The 7,359-nt window shown below is 47.9% G+C and overlaps 1 protein-coding gene across 2 annotated transcripts in view; it reads left to right on the plus strand.

Annotated features, from left to right (window-relative positions):
* LOC109288498 (A-kinase anchor protein 13-like) overlaps window positions 1–7,359 on the plus strand; it is a 219,497-nt gene that overhangs the window by 16,678 nt on the left and 195,460 nt on the right. The window lies entirely within an intron of this gene.

Genomic DNA, 7,359 nt, shown 5'->3' on the forward strand with positions numbered 1-7,359 from the left:
TATACTCTGCCTAGGGAGGAGGAATCCCCAGCACACCTATAGGTTCGGGGATGACCTCCTCAGTGGCTGAGAGGGATCTTGGTGTCATAGTTGACTCCAAGATGAACATGAGCTGGTTGTGTAATGAAGCCATTAACAAAGCCAATCGCACCTTGTCGTGCATTATCAGATGCATGATCAACAGATAGAGGGAGGTGAAGCTCCCCTTCTATGCAGCATTGATCAGGCCGCAGTTGGAGTACTGTGTCCAGTTTTGGGCACCGCACTTCATGAGGGACACAGAGAATCTGAAGAGGGTTCAGAGGAGGGCCACTCGCATGATTAGTGGCCTCCGTGAAAGACCCTACGAGGGAGGCTGAGGGATCTGGATCTCTTCAACCTTCACCAGAGATGTCTGAGGGGAGACCTTGTAGCCACCTATAAGTTTATCAAGGGAGGACAACAGAGAATTGAAGATGAGCTATTTACCAGAGCCACCCCTAGGAGTAACTAGGAATAATGGGTGCAAACTAGTGGAGAGTAGATTCAGGTTAGACATCAGGAAGAAATTTTTTACAGTAAGGGTGGCCTGAATCTGGAATGGGCTTCCACAAGAGGTGGTACTGTCATCTAACTTGGAGGTCTTCAAGAGGAGGCTTGATAGTCACCTGGCTGGGGTCATCTGACCTCGGTCCTCTTTCCTGCCAGGGGCAGGGGGTTGGATGCTATGAGCCTTTGTGGTCCCGTCCGGCTCTACAGTCTATGAATCTATGAAACCCAGAGGTCTTTAAGGGTTGGAGTCACTTCTATCAGGGTGAAAAGTCTGTGTATCCTAGATACAATATATCTACAGGTATCCCAATTCTGGTGTCTTGATCTGTATCACTCGTTTTCCCTGTGCAACTTGGCTCCTCACCTCGGAGTTATTTCCAATCTGGCATGAGCTGATCAAGTAGGTAGGCCTCCTGACAGCTTTCGCTGGCCCTCTAACATTGTCGCTGGATAAACTCCCCCAGAGCCTCTAGCTTCCAGCCCTCTGCAATCCAGGACAAAGTAGTGAGCAAAGCCTTCTGCAGGTCTTGCCCGGGGCTGCTTCTGAGTTTAGCTTTCCCCCTAGCTTCAGCCTTGACTCTCTGGTTGAACAAGCCTCCCCACGACAAGCTTCTTTGTTACTACTGCTGTTGCTTGGGACTCACTGGCTCCCTGCTAACTTGAGGTGGAAACACTCCATTTTTATGGTGGCACAAAGTTACAGCAAATAGACATCTACACATTTTGTTGCACGGCAATGTGGCTGCAACAAAAGGTAGTTACAAATTTGCTACTTTATTGTAGAGGGTGTCTGTTTTATGATGGGAGAGCATGGGCAGCTGGAGAATTCTTCTCCTGGGGTCAAATACTTGTTTTATACTATTGGTGCAAACTAACTTTGCCTCCAAGAGGAAGTCCGAAAGGATAGAAGAAGGCTTTAAGGCAGGGGTGGGGAAAGATTTATGTATGTAGTCTTCCCAACCATGTATGGATCTATATTGACTTGCTCATCTGCTGTCTTAAACTAGATCTCACTTACTATTACAGACAGTGTGAAACAAGGATTCTCAAGCTCTTTATAGGGGAATTGCAACCTTTTGCTCTTGGCTGCTAACAAGGAGCTGAACAAGCACCACATAACTAGACAGTTTTCTATAGACAGCCATCAAGTGCCCCCGATCACATGTGGACCACTTCTGAGTAAGTGAATCAGTCTAAAGTGTTCTTGCCTACAGCTAAAATGCTTCCAGAGATTTCTGTTAGTCACACTGCTAAGCAATCTTGCTGTACCAAGTTGTGACTTCAGCAGCTCTGCTTAATACTCTGTTATAACACAATTTTACTAGCCATGTCATGCAGAAGTCACGGGTCAGAGAAGACTGCCCAACAACGAAAACAACCGAATAAAATTGGTTATGCACCCCCCCCCCCCCCCCCCCCGGGGGACCCCCCCCCGGGGGGGTCCGCCCCCCCCGGCCTCCCTCCCCCCCCCCCCCCCCCCCCGGGGGACCCCCCCCCGGGGGGGTCCGCCCCCCCCGGCCTCCCTCCCCCCCCCCCCCCCCCCCCGGGGGACCCCCCCCCGGGGGGGTCCGCCCCCCCCGGCCTCCCTCCCCCCCCCCCCCCCCCCCCGGGTGTACACAGCCATGGGAGCTGACCTCCCTCCCGGTTCCTCTTCCCTCACGACCGACTTACCAGCTGCACGCAGCTGTATCGGAATCGGATTGGTATTGGCCAATACACCTCCTTAAAATTCAGCATTTGGTATCGGGCCCCAAAATCTCTATCGGTGCATGCCTAGTCTCTAGTTCTTCTAATGCTTCCTGGGTCTCTGGATGGGTGAACATGCATAGAAATGCGTCTATTTTTTAGGTTTTCACGTGGAGGATAGGAAGCAACATGTTTCAGAACAAGAGGACTGAAATGTTATGGCTAAGAAGATCATGGAAGTACTTTTTCTTTTGAAAAGTACCATTAGGTCATAGAGCAAACCTTGATTCGTGAGGCTTCACATGGGGAAAACAAAACAAGCAAACAAAAATCTTGCCTTGTATTAGATTCTTTCGATTTTGAAAGGAAGGAATTGAACTTGTCGTGTTTCTTTGGACCAGGAGTGTCAAGGTATTGTCTGCTTGAAGGCTATCCTGCTGAGCTGTTCTGTCGGTTTGTTCTCCAACTCTCCTGTTGTTTTGGCCATGTGTATGGCGTTCAGGAGAGTGCTGTCAAGAATGAGAAGCAGTTCTCAACAATTATTGTTCCTGCTTCTGTTCTATTTAGGTGCTAATTAGCACAATATTTGAGTCCCTTCCAGTAGTGTGTTTAATGACATGACTAATGTTTGTCACATTGATATAAAAGCAGGCAGGTGGAAATGCAGCTGACGCTTGGTGCATAGAAGGTCATGAAGTCCTTGGTTCGTATGGGAATTCATTCCACAGCCTTGGCCTGGCCTCTGAGAAAACTGTCATATATACCCACTGGGCCATTTTGGTGGTTGTGGCAGGGGTTGGGTATGGAGCTCATCACTTTCATGGTGGGGGATGAGTGGAATCGTCTGTCGTTCTGTGTTTGAAATGAAGGTCTGAGCTGGTGCTTGGCAGAGGAAACTTGCCCCATGGTTACTGGGATGGGTGTGAGCTTGCATGCGGTAGGTAGCCCAACTCCAGGGTTGGCGTCTCTAACTGCTGCCTGATGTGCGTGACGTCGCCCTTGCTTTTAAAGTGTTGTCTCTTCTTTGCTTACCTGTACAACACTTGAGCTAAGTGTATCATTAGGAAAATAAGTCAGACACCTTCATCCAAGAAAAGAGACGTGTTATAAATATTTAACAGCCAGAAAATCAAAATGAAGCCTGTTGATCTGTTCTTAACTGTTTTTTTTGTTTCCTGTGGGTTTTCTGTTTGTGTTACAGCTGAAATGTTTACATACTTCTGCATGTGCTTTTCTTTTTTGGAAGATGTATTATATCATCCATCTGTTATGAAGAACAGGTTCTCCCCATTTCTGATAGCCAAGAAACAATTTTCCCAAAGGAACTGGAGAGAGATTACAGGAAGCACCAAGGGAAGAAATCTAAGAATAGAATTGTTTTTACTGATGCACTAAGGTTTGTTATAAACCTATAACTACCTTTCCAAATGTCCTTGGGCTCTGTGAGAACCGCGCAAAGCCTCTTGCAGTTGGAATTCACTTTGGCACGGATGCACCCTCAACAAGAGCTTGCAGTTTTTAGAAGTGGGAGTCTTGAGAGGGTTGTTTAATAAAGACTTGTTTAAAGACTCGCATGAGATGTTAACATTAAATGTTAGTAGGGAATTAATTATACTCAAGCAATTGGCATTGCGAGTCGTTTGGTCTTCACATTGTGTTTTCTTTTCTTTTAAACAGAGGGGGGAGCTAAGTGTTGCTTGCGAAGCAGAAATCTGATTTTCTTTGAACTGGATGAAGCTTAGAAAAATATGATGCAGGCTTCCTTGGTTTTCCCCTGGGAACCTTAACCTGGGCAGGGGTGTGTGGAGGCAGGAGGAGGGACATGCAGTGGGCTTGGGGAAAAGGAACATGTCCCGTGGCACTATGTGCCCTCTGTGACTGGGCCTTGACTAGCTATCGGGAACGAGACCAAGATCAGCAGCCCATATTACATGCCCTCCCTCAAAGCAGCTCTGGCAAGGAGAAACTGTTTTTCAGGCATTACCGACTTGTACCAGTTCTTTAATTGTTATATTTTTTTTTCAAGAAGGAGCCTTTTGGTGGTGGTTTTCTGCACTTGATGCTGGTTATTGTTTTACCGGCCCTGAAATAAAACCAGTCTGCATGTTGAATAATGGATTGAAAGGTTGCCTTGTTTCACAGAAGGGTCCATAAATAGCATTAGTGTCTGGCTAGTTTCCTTCAGCAAAGGAAGTGGACCATTGTGTCTAAGTATGGTAAACGGGGGACCCTGAGCTCTTTTACATTAATGCAGCTTGTCTGCTTGAAGCGGAAGCCTTTTAAAATCCTGAGCAAGTTGAAACACTTAACTTTTGAGGCAAACCCTTTCAACCCAAGTAGGCTATTGCCATAACTGCTCCCCTCTTCCCTCCCAGGCTCCTAGCACAGGGAGATGATGAGGGGACACTGGGGATGGGATTGTGGCTAGATCATCCTGTGTTCTCTGAGCATCAAAATGGTGCTCCAGGCCATAATTTAAGCCAGTGGCTGGCAGTGTTTTTGGACAGGGTCAAAAACACCTGCCGCCTTGACTTGTAAAGATGTTGGCATGCTAGGGGCCGGCAGTGGGGAAGCCTCAATGGGCCCAATCCTTGTTGTGGCAGTATAGCCTTGGCCCCTCCCCTGCTGTCTGCCCCAAGGTGCTTGCGTCAGTCCCTGGCACTTCACGTGCCATGCTCTGGCACCCGTGCCATGGGTTGCCTACCCCTGGTTTAAGCTGTTGTAACTGAAACCAAGCAGCTAGCTTGGTGTCTGCATGTCAGGTCTGAGGTTTAGTGGCATGGAGAAATGCCTCTCTGGTACTCCCAGACCTTTTAGGCCCTCGGCTAAATGCTCCATGCCCAGATCTAGGGGTCAGGCACATCTTGGTTGTGTGTGTGGGTTGTTTTTTTTTTCTTTTCATTTTATTGTTTGTTGTTTTTATTTGCCTTGTGCCAGATACAGAACTCATTTACTTTGGTAATGCCGAGAAGAACGAGGAGAAGTAGATGGAGACCCCTGTCTTCTGCTGCAAGTCCGTCTAGCTACTGCAATAGGGAAAATAGGGCAGCCGATTATTTATTTATTTATTTTTTGGGAGGTGCAGAGCACTGTGCGTGTACACATGTACACACAGACTTGCACGGTATTACTTGGAGGTGTTTCTGGGACTGCATCTTTAAAGTGATTTCCAAATCCCTCATGCCTTGTCATGTAGTCCTTATGCATCCCATTCCATGGGTTCAACAACCACAAGATTTGGACAAATAACTTCCTCATAATGTTTGAGGAATGTGCTTAATAACAGCATTGTCATTTTGCAAATAGGAAAATTGAGGGGGTGAGCGGTTTGCCTGAGGCCACATGGATTACTGATGAAAGAACCAACGTTATAATTTAGGTGACCCTGGCTCTTGCATTTTCAGAGACAAACTTAAACAAATTCAAGTTTAGGAGTCAGAATAAAGAAGCCTGCCTCCACTCTTCCCTTTGTAGTGACACTGTGTGTATGAACACTTTCTTGCAACTCCTTGTTTTCCTCTTTTAAACTGTTTGTGGTATGAGGACCGCTGGATGTTGAGAAATATAAATAACACCAAGGCAGTGAACTCCAGCATTCCCAAGTCCTTGGCTGTGTTGAGTTAAAACATCTGTCTGTGATTCCGCTCCAATTCCTTCCACTTGTGCAGCTGTCTAAGTGCCAGTCTTCACAAATACTCATTCAGAAAGGATCTTGGGTGTGGCGAGGTGCTAGAGACCCATTCTTTCTTCAACGACTGCAGTAGCATCGGCAAAACAAAATAGTGGCAACTTAGGGCTATAATTAAAATACAAAAAATTTTTATTATGAGAGAGATCACGTAACTGTGTTAAAGCATCTTGAGTTCCAAGTTGGAGATCTGTATTTTATGGAGCAGAGTAAATGTGGTACCTGATTTAAAAGGTCTGTGAAATAAGAGAGTTAATGTCTTGCTCATAACAACACTTGGCTCATCTCCCGGTCTCTCTCTCTTTCACTTGAACCAGAATCCCTGACTTGCCCCTGATGTGGCAAGGGTACATATGACTTGTCTCTCAGATTCACAGTAGGCTTTGACACAGGGATAAGTGTAATTGTTGCAAGGTTCATTTCAAAGTTTGTAAATCTGTGATTAAAAACTGAATTGCTATTACATGAAACCGCCTTCTGAATAGGGGTCAAGGAAACCAAACTGAAGGTAGAGAAAGGGTAGGTACCAATCATAACTGACCTATTTGATGCTGCTCTTTTTTTTTTTTTTTTTTTTTTTTTTTGTAGGGAGGTTAGGTGGGTAATACGTTGGCAGTTCTTAACTATATAGCTTTTGTGTGACTTCTTGGCTAACATTTCTGTGTTAATATTATGTGAAATGGGCAGGATGATGAGCTGTTTTCACAAACTAAGTTGAATGTGTAACATAGGTGGAGGGAGAAAAAGAATGGTGGGGCTGAGTATGCATATGCCCCCCCTGCGTGAAAGTCGGAGGGGAAAGGTCCCGGGGGGAGGGGGAGGGGGAGGGAGTGGGGCTGGAGCTGGGACTGGGCAGGGATCAGGAGGGAGTGGAGCAAAGCCGGACTTGGGTTTGGGACCAGGGCTTGCTGTACCCGTGCAGTTGCCCCTTCCCCCATGCCCAGGGTTGTTCCTGGCACTGGTGGCCCCTGCGAATCTGCTACCCCCCAGGCCCGCACCAACCCTGGCCCTGCACTGCCTAGGGGGGCCTGGAGCTGGGGACCAGAGCCTCGGTGGCACTGCCGGCCCAGAGGGAACAGAGTCTCCGGGATCCCCACGCCTGCTCTGCCCTGCTCCAAGTTGTCTCCTGCGCAGCCTGGCAGTTCCTCTAGAGGCATGGTGCTGGGGAGCCAAGGGGGGGCATGTGGTCTCTGATCTTTGCATGGGGCAAGTGTGGGCTGCAGCTGTGAGCTGGGCTGTGCCTGCTCCCTTCCCCCACGCCTCGCTGCCTCTGCTTTGAAAGTGGTGCGGCATCATCTGCCTTGTTGCCTGGCCCACCCAGCAGCGGGACTTGCATAGCACTACACCGCACCACTTTCAAAGGCAGCAGTGAGGTGTGGAGGTGGGGAGCAGGTAGAGACCAGCTTGCAGCTGCAGCCCACCCTTGCCCCATGCAAAGATCGGGGGGCCATGCG

Source organism: Gavialis gangeticus, unplaced genomic scaffold (assembly GCF_001723915.1).
Source record: "Gavialis gangeticus isolate Ggan-Ray unplaced genomic scaffold, GavGan_comp1, whole genome shotgun sequence".
Classification (NCBI taxonomy): Eukaryota; Metazoa; Chordata; order Crocodylia; family Gavialidae; genus Gavialis; species Gavialis gangeticus.